Source organism: Chenopodium album, chromosome 18 (assembly GCF_948465745.1).
Source record: "Chenopodium album chromosome 18, dcCheAlbu1.1, whole genome shotgun sequence".
In the NCBI taxonomy this organism is placed as follows: domain Eukaryota; kingdom Viridiplantae; phylum Streptophyta; class Magnoliopsida; order Caryophyllales; family Amaranthaceae; genus Chenopodium; species Chenopodium album.
In genome coordinates this window covers 45,269,989-45,282,864 of record NC_137851.1, presented here as the reverse complement: position 1 = coordinate 45,282,864, position 12,876 = coordinate 45,269,989, and positions in this window count along the sequence as shown.

Genomic DNA, 12,876 nt, shown 5'->3' with positions numbered 1-12,876 from the left:
AGTACAAATTCCCTTTAACAAGTATAAAAGGTGTGATCAAGCAATAACAATAAAATATATCAAGCAACATAATAAATCAATAAAACAATAATAATGACAATAACATGATAAGGCATAATAAAGCTTGAAAATAATAGCAAGATCCTAGGCATGATACTAACAAGATTAATAACAAATCCTAGCATGTCACTAAACAATAAAGATTGAAGCTTCAAACCTAACATGGTACTAACATGATAACATAATATTAGAAATAATAAGAGGCAACCTAAACATGATACTAGAAAGCATTAAAAACATCCTAACATGATACTAGGAATTAAACATTAATAAACATGCTTTCTACATTGAAAGAGAGTAATAAGATTACATACTTTGAAGCCTCGTACCTCTTTCTAATAACAAAATACACAGGTTAGTAAACTTCAATGAAAATAATAAAAATTAATTAAATAATTAAATCAAAATCAAATTAAATAAAGTTTTGACTAGATTTGGACCAAACCCTCAGAAATTATCAACCTTTCACGTCTAGGGCGAAGGCAACTTCGAACTTGGCTAGGTGTTTCAAGATCTTGTGAATGCGGAATTGTGTTTGTAAAAGCTAGTTTAGAAAGAGAGAGAGAATTGATGATGAGAGTTGATGAAAGTTGATGAATGAAAACGGGGATCCGAGGACCCTATTTATAAGAAAATAGTCAGAATTTGAAGAGGAATAAAACTCCATGCTGTCGCTAACAAACCGACCTTGTCGCCAGAAATTTATCCTGTCGCGAGGCGACAAGCCTGTCGTTTGGCGACAGAGACAGTTTTGCGGATTTTGTTTTTATCATATCTTTTGATCTAGAAGTCCAAATAAGTCATATAATATGTCTTTGGAAAGCTCTAGAAGTCTACTTTCTAATACAATTAGAATTAGATTAAAATATTTAGATAAAAAGATATGACCGAAATAGTGAAAGGGTGTCAGTTTTGGATAGAGTTTCGTATATCTTTAATATCTTTTTCGTTATAGCTCGGATTTATTATTATAATATATTATTGGAAAGATAATTTCAAGATCTATCCAACCATATAAAATTTGGATAAAATATATGAGGCACGAAAATAATATCTGACTATCTTTGAACATCTTTAAATCCGAATAGAATTAGGAAAGTTTTAAAAAAGGAAAGTTTATATTCAAATCAAATTCCATGATCTTATATTTTCAAAAAAGGATAATTAAGATATTTTAGAAACTTATAGAAGATTCTAATCAATCCTAATTAGTTTAGGAATAGGATTAAACCTTTGGACCCTCCACATGATCATTGGGTCGTAGGTAAAATCCGGTTTGGGCCCACTTTAGTATTTTGGCCATAACTTCCTCATTATTCATCGGAATTGGGCTTATAATATATCGTTGGAAAGGTCTTTTCAAGCCCCATCCAACTACACTATTATTGGACCCTAATTATGAACCAAACTAAACTGGTTTGGCTATTTTCAAACAAATAGAGTTATTTTCAAAAACAGAGAGAAAAGAATTTTAATAAAACTAAACCGCAACACTTGACTTTCAACCACTTTCACCTCATTCGATTATGGTTTGACGCGAAACGCATTCATCACTGGGTTTGGTTTTGGGGAGACACAAATGGGTGTCTACAGAAGCCCCCACTTTGACTGAGTTTGGAGAAACGAATGTTTCGAAAACAAAAGTCAAAGTAGCGATAGGGACGGAGAATTATTCAGAACGTTCTACGATTCCAAATCATTCTTATAACGCCGATACCTGTAAAACAATCATTAGTTAAACAGATAAAAGAATTAAGAAACGCGTGTCTTGCACCGTCGAGCACGCGTCTCTGAAAGGAACCATTCTGTTGTTGCTTTTGTTGTTTGTGACAACCTCCACAGTATTTCGTGAACGCCATCATTGAAAATAACCGTACGTCGTCATCTTCAATATTCTTGGTGACAATCCTCCACAGTATTTCGGGAATATCGTCGAAAATAACTGTATGTCGTCATCTTCCAGGTTGTGGCAGTATGTCGCCACGGCAGTACGTCGCCGCTATAGACAATCTCTTCTTTACCTTGAGGGACCGTCGAAGGTGACCTTGCTTCGCCATCTTCAAAATTTGAGACAACACTCCACATCCTATGGAACGTTGTCTATCATTGCTGCTACATCTCGAGCTTTTCCTTGAATCATGGTGACAACCTTCCCAATCATAGCGAATGTCGTCGAAGACCGCCTCATCACGAACCGCTCTTCTCAAATATAGGTGACAACTTCCACAATCTTAGTGAATGTCGTCGAAGACCGCCTCATCACGAACCGCTCTTCTCAAATCTAGGTGACAACTTCCACAATCTTAGCGGACATTGTCGAAGATCGCCCATCTTATGCTATCTTCTCAAATCTTGGTGACAACTTCCACAATCTTAGCGGGCGTTGTCGAAGATTGCTCATCTCGTGCTATCTTCTCAAATCAAGTGATAACCTTCACAATCTTAGCGAAAGCTATCAAAGACCGCTTCATCTTGAATCGTTCTTCTCAAATAATAACCTCCCCAATCATAGTGAAAGCTATTGAAGGTCGCTTCATCTCAAACCGTCCTTCTTAAATCCAAGTAATAGACTCTTTTTAATCTTAAAGCCCCCTGTTGAAGGATTCGTCATCTCGAATCTTCAAATCTTCTTCCATCCTAGGAAATCGTTGTGAACCATTACTTTGGTGCTTGCGATGAGCCAATACTTAGGCGCTTTAAGCTAAGTGAGACGATCTTTTGTCAGGTTGATCACTTATTGTTGTTGTAATCGAGCCGATTACTAAATCATGTCAAATTGCTTAGAGGGGCTAACTGGCGTACCAAGGAACCCGAAATTTCTGTAAAAGGTCCGCATAATCCAATATGGGGCCACACATTATGTCGCTGCACTGGCGTATGCCAGAACCTTCTGTCGCCGCGATATCGTTCTATCGCCAGGCGACAAACCTTGTCGTTTGGCGACAGATTTCTTTTTCATTTCTACCGCTGCTGCTGCTGTTCATTGCTCGGTTTCGCTCCGAACTTTCAATTTGGTCGTTTCCTTACAACCAAATCTACTCAATTCTTTTGCAAATTAAGGCTCTTCATCTCCATATAATCTTGCTCAAACTTCTCTCATCTTGGAAAAGTTTCATACATCTATATTCGCGGTTTTTTCGAAAAAATCCGGAAATATTCTTGCTCGCTGGAATGTACCTGCATCTATATTTTAGACTATAGGACTTTGCTCATCTTTTATTATCTTAGGGTTGACCTAAGGCTTAGTGCTGCTTGACTCATTGATTTGACATGACTCGACTCAAAGCTTTTGACACATGTGTTAGACTCCACTCGATGTGATATGACACGACATGACTCAATGTACATGACTCGTGTGTGATGTGAAAAAAAAGCAAAAATTTTCCGTCATTTTTGTGGAGGGTACCGACTTTCTCCCGAAAAAGAAAGACGCGAAAAAGAATTGAAGTGTTTAATGGTGCATGTTGAATGAGCTTAATCAAGTATATGCATTCGATACTATCTCTCAAGGTACAAGGAGTAACCCAACCTAAACTATCTTAGTTGACTCGATTTATGAAAGTATTTAGGTAACTTAGGCACGGAGGCTAAGTACTTCATACTTTGATGCAATGATGATTATGAGTGATAAGTGATGTTGATATGACAAAGCATGCTTCAACGTTATGTTAAGAATTCATGACAAAGGGTTCCTAATTGGAAGTCTATTTGGTCATGTATCCGTGCAGTGTGTGAAAGTGACACTAAGGTTAGGCTGCAAAGGCTAACGATGTGGAAAAGTATTATTTGATAAGAGTCAAATAATGATGACTCTTAGGCTAGGTAGGATAATGATGTAAGGATCAAGCCCCCAAGTCTAGCTCTAAGTGAATAGGGATGAGCATTGGAGATCCCTTGACATGATCATGGTGTAAGTGTGTGAATGTGAAAATGAATGCATTTTTATTATGGTCGCACCTCAATATGAGGTTGCCTACGTATCCGTTAGGAATCAGGCCAAACGTAGCTCTAGCCGAACCTCGCACAAGTGTGTGTATACCTCAAAAAGGTCTTTTTAAGGGTTGTAACGTGGTTAGGCTAAAGGTTAGAGAAGAAGGGGATAAAGGCTCAAGACCCTAGATAAGCCCCCAAGGTGTGCAACCTTGCTTTTGAATCTTTGTATTTTTATGCTTGAGGTTTTCTCTCTTTTGAGCTCTCTTTTATTTTTTGTTTGCTCTTCTATTTATTTTGCTTTTGCATTTTTCATATTCGCCTTTTTTTTATATGTGTGGGCAATCTCGATCATGCGGTCTATCACTCACTTGGCATTCATGTTTCTCAGGCACGGTACCGAGCACTCGATAAGAAACGCAATCTGAGACATGTTCTTATCAAAGATATTTTTATATCAAAGACATTGGAACACTTGCCCTTTTGTACACTTTTATTCATTTTTTTTGTATTTTTTTTATTTTATTTTGAGATCATTCAAGCTTTTCATATTTGTGAATTGCATAAGTTACACACCATCCATCCCAAGGTTAGGTAGATGTGGGTTGAAAAATGAAAGGTCTATCGTTAGACGAGGCTCAAAGTGGTTTATCAAAAAAAAGGATTATATATTTAAAGGGTGAAGATGATATGACATGGCTACAAGGGGTGCCTCAAATCATTGGTATACCTTGTGCTTAATTCGACCTTGATTTTTTTTTTTTTTTTTTTTTTTTTTTTTTTTTTTTTTTTTGCTATGCAATGCATTGATCATATGTGAGGGAAGAAATGCTCATTTTATTAAAGGGGAACAAGATAAAAAAAAAAAACCTATGTAATAAATCTAAGGTAGACAAAGGGTGCCTATGCTAGACTTATTGGGGAAAGGTTTGAAAAAAGAAGAAGAAAGCATGAAATCTTAGTGAGAAGCTTGCCTTGTCTTTTGTCTCATCATTACTTTTTTTTTATTATTGTCAATCACATGACTCAAACTCAATTCAACATGCATAGGTGGAGAAAGATCATGGAAGAATGAAGGGAATGATATGTGTGGAGAAAGTATGTGGTAAGTGGGAAGATGATGGAGATGGAGAAATATGGAAGAATTAAGAATAGAATGGACCCCCAACTCAAATGACGGAAGAACGACTCATGCATGGACCTAAGACATGGTCACAGTGACATGTACAAAGTGTGTGCTAAGACTTATGAGTGTAGGTGACATGTTAAGACTTGTGTCATGACCATGTGGCTAGACTATGTGACTAGACTCAAGCAGTGACTAAAGTTAAGACTTCGCGTATATGCATTAAACTGGACAGGCTATAGTATTTTAGTCATAACTTTTGATCTGTGACTCTGATTGGGACGAAACCAACGCCAAATTAAAGATAAAACTCGGGGCTACAGATCCATAGGTTGTACGACTCGTGTTTCTTTCTAGAACTCCAGATATGACCAAAACAAGTTGACGCATGTGCAGTATACGGGAATAAAAATCCGGGTTGACTTAAAGGAACTATGACTCGATTTTAGGCTTATTTATTAGTTCAAATTAATTAATTAATTAATTAAACAAAGTCCTTTAGTCATTGGTTAGTTTATTTAGTCTTAACCACAAGTCAAACAAACGGTTAGTTTAGTCACATATAAGCTATGCACAAGCAAATAATGCACAAGTCGTTCACATAGTCACAATATGATGCAATGAGTTTGCAACCTAACCATGGCTCTAGTTCTCTAAAGTTCAAGGATATGGGTTAAGTCAAAAAAGGTCCATGGTTATGAATCCATATGCATTGCACACAAGCCTACCGTGAGGGTTGGAGCGAATGGACGGGACCCCGCGAGTTCGTGATGAAATCGAACTCAACTCCATGGTTTGGTGGATTCACAAACTTTGCACGTACCCAAATTTGAACTTTGCACATGATAGTGGATTATTCCATTGGGCAGGTGAAGCAGGAACCCCTAGAGGGTTATATCCATATGTAGAACACATATGGGTTCAGAAAAGTGAGAAAAGGACTCAATCAATAAGTAAAATCAAGCCAACAATGCTAGAAATGGTCAAAGCAAGAAGGCAGACCCCTGGCTCGGTATTGGAAGAACTTGGCGCCAGACTACAGGGACTGTCGCCGCAAAAAAGTCTCCGTCGCCAAGCGACAGAACTGTCGCCAGGCGACAGAAACTTTTTACGGGCGACAAGCCCTGTTTTCTAGACGCTAGTTCCTACATGCCTTGGCAAGTTTCTGTGTTCTTAGAATTTTCCAGATTTCGCATCATCTTTTCGATTCTAGTCATGAAAGATATTTCTCAAATTTCCTACGTGTAAAATTCCTAGGTATTGACTCATGGAGCTCTCCCATGAGAACATTTTAATGCATATGACAATAATGTTAATCAAATCACGCACATGAAATACTTAGAATTTTTCGAGTCTCATCCGTTCATTCTAAATAATTGCCAAAATAAATTTCAGGAATATAAATAGAAATCCTCCCCAGTGGACTCGCCAAAAACTGTAGGGAATATTTCAAGCATTACGATCCCAAACTTGAACCCCACTGTGATCATACACTAAAGTATGGTGGCGCTCCAAAGGGAAAGAAAAGAGAGCAAAAGAGTCGCCAACAAGTTTTAGGAACTTGTAAACCCAAAAGACAATCCAAAAGGACCATCAACTCCATAAGGTCTTGAACCAAACAGGGTCCGGGGATGAGGGTACGAATCCAATCTACAAAAGAAAGGACCCGCCTTATAAAATAGGCCTCTACTTTGTTCTGCTCGTATTCATGCGCGCTTTTCGAATAACATACAAACATTATATTGAACCTAACCTGTTTATCTATGTTGGTTGAATATTAATGCACAATTAAATCTATTATTGGCGATCACTTGAGTTAAAATCACATTAGCCTAAACCAAATTAATAATTATCTTATTAAGCGTGATTTCAAGTACAAATTCCCTTTAACAAGCATAAAAGGTGTGATCAAGCAATAACAATAAAATATATCAAGCAACATAATAAATCAATAAAACAATAATAATGACAATAACATGATAAGGCATAATAAAGCTTGAAAATAATAGCAAGATCCTAGGCATGATACTAACAAGATTAATAACAAATCCTAGCATGTCACTAAACAATAAAGATTGGAGCTTCAAACCTAACATGGTACTAACATGATAACATAATATTAGAAATAATAAGAGGCAACCTAAACATGATACTAGAAAGCATTAAAAACATCCTAACATGATACTAGGAATTAAACATTAATAAACATGCTTTCTACATTGAAAGAGAGTAATAAGATTACATACTTTGAAGCCTCGTACCTCTTTCTAATAACAAAATACACAGGTTAGTAAACTTCAATGAAAATAATAAAAATTAATTAAATAATTAAATCAAAATCAAATTAAATAAAGTTTTGACTAGATTTGGACCAAACCCTCAGAAATTATCAACCTTTCACGTCTAGTGCGAAGGCAACTTCGAACTTTGCTAGGTGTTTCAAGATCTTGTGAATGTGGAATTGTGTTTGTAAAAGCTAGTTTAGAAAGAGAGAGTGAAAAAGAAAGAATTAAGTAATTCTTAATGAGAGTTGATAGAGAGAATTGATGATGAGAGTTGATGATGAGAGTTGATGAAAGTTGATGAATGAAAACGGGGATCCGAGGACCCTATTTATAAGAAAATAGTCAGAATTTGAAGAGGAATAAAACTCCATGCTGTCGCTAACAAACCGACCTTGTCGCCAGAAATTTATCCTGTCGCGAGGCGACAAGCCTGTCGTTTGGCGACAGAGACAGTTTTTGCGGATTTTGTTTTTATCATATCTTTTGATATAGAAGTCCAAATAAGTCATATAATATGCCGTTGGAAAGCTCTTGAAGTCTAATTTCTAATTCAATTGGAATCAGATTAAAATATTTTTTAAATAAAAATATATGGCCGAAATAGTGAAAAGGTGTCAGTTTTAGATAGAGTTTTGTATATCTTTAATATCTTTTTCGTTATAGCTCGGATTTATTATTATAATATATCATTGGAAAGATAATTTCAAGATATATCCAACCATATAAAATTTGGATAAAATATATGAGGCACGAAAATAATATCTGACTATCTTTGAACATCTTTAAATCCGAATAGAATTAGGAAAGTTTTAAAAAAGGAAAGTTTATATTCAAATCAAATTCCATGATCTTATCTTTTCAAAAAAGGATAATTAAGTTATTTTAGAAACTTATAGAAGATTCTAATCAATCCTAATTAGTTTAGGAATAGGATTAAACCTTTGGACCCTCCACATGATCATTGGGTCGTAGGTAAAATCCGGTTTGGGCCCACTTTAGTATTTTGGCCATAACTTCCTCATTATTCATCGGAATTGGGCTTATAATATATCGTTGGAAAGGTCTTTTCAAGCCCCATCCAACTACACTATTATTGGACCCTAATTATGAACCAAACTAAACTGGTTTGGCTATTTTCAAACAAATAGAGTTATTTTCAAAAACAGAGAGAAAAGAATTTTAATAAAACTAAACCGCAACACTTGACTTTCAACCACTTTCACCTCATTCGATTATGGTTCGACGCGAAAGGCATTCATCACTGGGTTTGGTTTTGGGGGACACAAATGGGTGTCTACAATTAGGATTGATGATTATATTTTAAAGAGTTTTATTGGAATAAAATAAGTGTTTTATGATAAACCTGATTTTAATTTGATAAACACGAAATTTGCTGCTTAATCATATTAGGAAAAGGATTCCGTACAAAGCGCGTTTTATCTTTTAATTAGCGCCAAACGCCAGAGTTTGTCGCCAGATGACAGAGTCTGTCGCCTGACGCTAATGTCTGTCACCTGGCGCTAATCCTGTTGCCTGGCGCTGATGTCTGTCGTCTGGCGACAGAAGCCAGTTTTATTCCGATTTGAATTCTTACTCTTTCTATCGGTTTTCGGACTTTTTTTTCTTATAAATAGGGTCCTAGACCTCCGTTTTCTATCATCAACAATCAAGAATCAACAATCATCTCTTTCTTTCTCTCTCTCTCTAAAGCTAGAAGCTTCTTCTCTCTTTCTTTTTCTAAACCTTCCCTTTTACAAAATTCCACATACATTAGTTCTAGATACATCTAGCCAAGTTCAAAGTTGTCTTCGCCCTAGACGTGAAAGGTTTAATATTTCTGAGGGTTTGGTTCCAAATCTTTATTTCAATTATTTAATTTAATTGTTTGATTTATTATTTTCCTTGAAGTTACTAACGTGTGTATTTTGTTATTAGAAAGAGATACGAGGCATCCAAGTAAGTAATTAAATTGTTATTCTTTTGATATAGAAAGCATGCTTTGATTATTTTGATTCCTAGTATCATGTTAGGATGTCTTTATGATTCCTAATATCATGTTTAGGGTAATAACTAAGATTTCTAATATCATGCATGTTTCTATGATGCTTCCTATTCTTTCTTTATGTCATGTTAGTATCATGTTAGGGATGAAGATTTGATCTTTATTGTTTAGTGACATGCTAGGATTTGTTATTAATCTTGTTAGTATCATGCCTAGGATCTTGCTAATATTATTATTGCTTTGAGATTGAGATTATTATTAGTAATATGATGATGATGATTATTTTTATTATGTTGCTTGCTTGGTCACGCCTTTTATGCAGGATTAAAGGGAATTTGTACTTGTAATCACGCTTAATAAGATAATTAATAATCTTGTTTAGGTTAATATGATTATAATTCAAAGTGATCGCCAATAATAGTTTTGCTTGTGCGTTAAATTTAACTAACATAGATTAAACAGGTTTAGGGTTAATTTATTGGTTGTATGTTAGTCAGAAAGCGTACATGAATATGAGAAGAATAAAGTAGAGGCCTATTATTAGGGTAGGTTCAATCTCTTTTAGGTTGAATTTGTACCTTCATCCCCGAACTTCCAGTCATGGTTCCAGACCTATTGGAGTTAGCGATCTCCTGGATCGTTAAGGGGTGTAACCTTCACCCTGTGAACGGTTTACAAGTTCCTAAAACTTGTTGGCGACTCTTTTACTCTAGCTTCCTTCCCTTTGGACGCCACCATGCTTAAGTGTATGATCACAATGGGGTTCAAGTGTGGGATGCTTGAAATATTCCCTACACCTGCGCGGCCGGTCCTGCCTCGCGTGCGCCCGCACCTGGGAGCAGGGGAGATCTCCTTCGTGCAATCGTTGATGCTCTCGTGGCTCCACTTGATACATGTTGGGGGAGGCAGTCACTAGAGGTCCTCACGGTGGGTTCAACACCGATTTTGATGCCCACGCAGCATGAGAGCGCGGCCTTGAAGACTTGGCTTTTGCACTCCTTCACTTTTGAGCTTCAAGAGGAGAGTCCGGGTTGCATCTTAAGCTTTGTATACCCCAAGAAAACGCCATTGAGTTCCTTGAGCATCACTAATCTCCTGAAATCAAAGAGAAGCAAACAAGGAGAAAAGGCAAAATAAACTAAGAAATGCAAGAAAATAAGAAAACAACTAAGGAATACACAAACTAGAGAAATTGCAAGTAAAACTAAAGAAAAAGAGATAAAAGAGATGTAAAAGCAATCAAAATTCATCCTAAAAGAGGCTAAATGAGTGCCATAAATGACACTCATTAGTCCCCTTGTCGTATTCCCCTAGAAGGGTAGAACTCATCAGATAACTTGCCATTTATGAGAATTTGGGAGGAAATAGAAGTGATGCAAGACATTATAAGAGATATTGTGTCCTGAGAGAAGTTGAAGAAGTGAAGGCAATGACTAATAACATGCCATTTAAGCATGTCATAGGATTTTTCTAGATCAAGTTTTAAAGCAAATAGACCTCTTGATCCCCTTTTCTTTTTCATTGAATGTAGGATCTCAGAAGCTATGATATAGTTTACCTCAGTTCCCCTTCCCTTAAGAAAGTTGTTTTGGTTTAGGGATATTATAGAGTAAAGGTGGGGTCTCACTCTATTCACTAGAATATTGGAAATCAGTTTGTAGGAGGTGTTCACCAGGCTAATGGGTCTGAAACTGGTGATGAGAGAGGAAGAGAAGACCTTAGGTACCAGATAGATGATAGTCTTGTTTATATTAGAAGGGATTTGCTTATCAGAAAAAGTCTGTTGCACAAAAGTGAGACAATCTTGATGAATGCACTCCCAAGAGGATTGGAAGAAAGAAGCATGAAAGCCATCTAAACCAGGAGCTTTTTGAGGGCCAACGGAGAAGAGGGCTTCCTTTAGTTCTGGCAAGTTTGGGATAGCAGAGCAATCAATTTCCTTAGAAGATTGACTTGTGTTGAGGACAGTGTAACTTTCAGAAGTGAAAACCTTTTTTAAATAGTCTAGGATATGAGAGTGAATCATCTGAGGATCATCGAGCCATTCCCCCACACTGTTTTCAGAGCCAAGATTTTATTTCTTTTTCCCCTTATTATAGCAGTAGTATAGAAAATTTTTATGTTCCTATCCCCCTGCAACAACCAATCTGATCTGGATCTAGTAGCCAAGAAGATCTCCTCTTGGTCTAAAATGGTGTTTAATTGGGATTGGAGTTCCTTTTCCAAATCAAAAAAATGGGTGTTATTTGGATTTCTCTGAAAAGCTAATTGAACTCCATTTATTCTAGCTAGGAGTATGTTCTTTTTTGCTTTTTGGTTTGTGAAGTGGTTTTCAGCCCATGTTTTCAGATCTATAGCTAAGAGGATGAGTTTTTTTATACAGATTTGAATGGTAAGTAGGCCATTTATGTTTGACAAAAGGGAGGAAATCTATATTAGAAAGTCACATAGGTTCAAACCTGAAGGGGGTGACCCCTGGAAAATTTTTCTTTTTCTCAAGCAAAAGTAATAGGGGATTATGGTCAGAAGACATTCTAGGCAAGTTTCTAACAATATTGTGTGAGAAAAGCTATATCCATTCATTGTTAGTCAGGAACCTGTCAAGTCTCTCCAAAATAAGATTTTTTTTTTCTGTATATTAAACCAAGTGAACTTGTGACCAACATAACCTAGATCAACCAACTTACAAGCATCAATGGTTACATTAAAGGCTCGCATTTGGTGAAGAGGGTGGGCATTCCTTCCCCATTTTTCATGGTCATAGCATATGTCATTAAAGTCACCACATACAATCCAAGGCATATCTATATCTTCACTATGCTTTTTCAAAGAATTCCACATTTCAAGTTTACCATTAAAAGAAGTAGAAGCGTAAATTGCAGAAAGAAAAAAATTTTGTGACAAATTTACCTGCACTACAGTATGTATAGCGTTGGGTTCCTTATTGACAATGTTGATTTTATGGTAGCCAGAGTTCCACGAAATAAGGATCCCTCCCGAATAGCCAATTGGGTCCACCACCTCGAAGGAATTGTAGGGCAGAATGGTGAGAAGCTCTTCACAATTGATTTTTGAGACGTTTGTCTCAATAAGGATGATGATGGCTGGTTCATGATCTTTAAGTAGCTGGCGGATGTTCCTCTTGAATCCGTCCCTCGCAATTCCTATAGCATTCCAAAGAAGCACATTCATTCCCGGACTCATCATCGAAAGGTTTTCCATTTCTTTCCTCGTTGCGTACACCCCATTATTGTCTAGTTCGACATACATTCCCAAGTAGTTTCAATACATTGTCATAGTGTTTTTCTTGATCCTGATTCCAGACATCTCGTTGTCTCCCCCTTTCTTCTTTCCCCATCCACGGATAGGTGGAGCTGTTGTATGTGCCTCTTGAACCAGATGCATCAGCTTGACGTTGTTTGTTCCGGATATTGATTAGAGCACCAGCCATTCGTCGGTAATCGACAACGCTT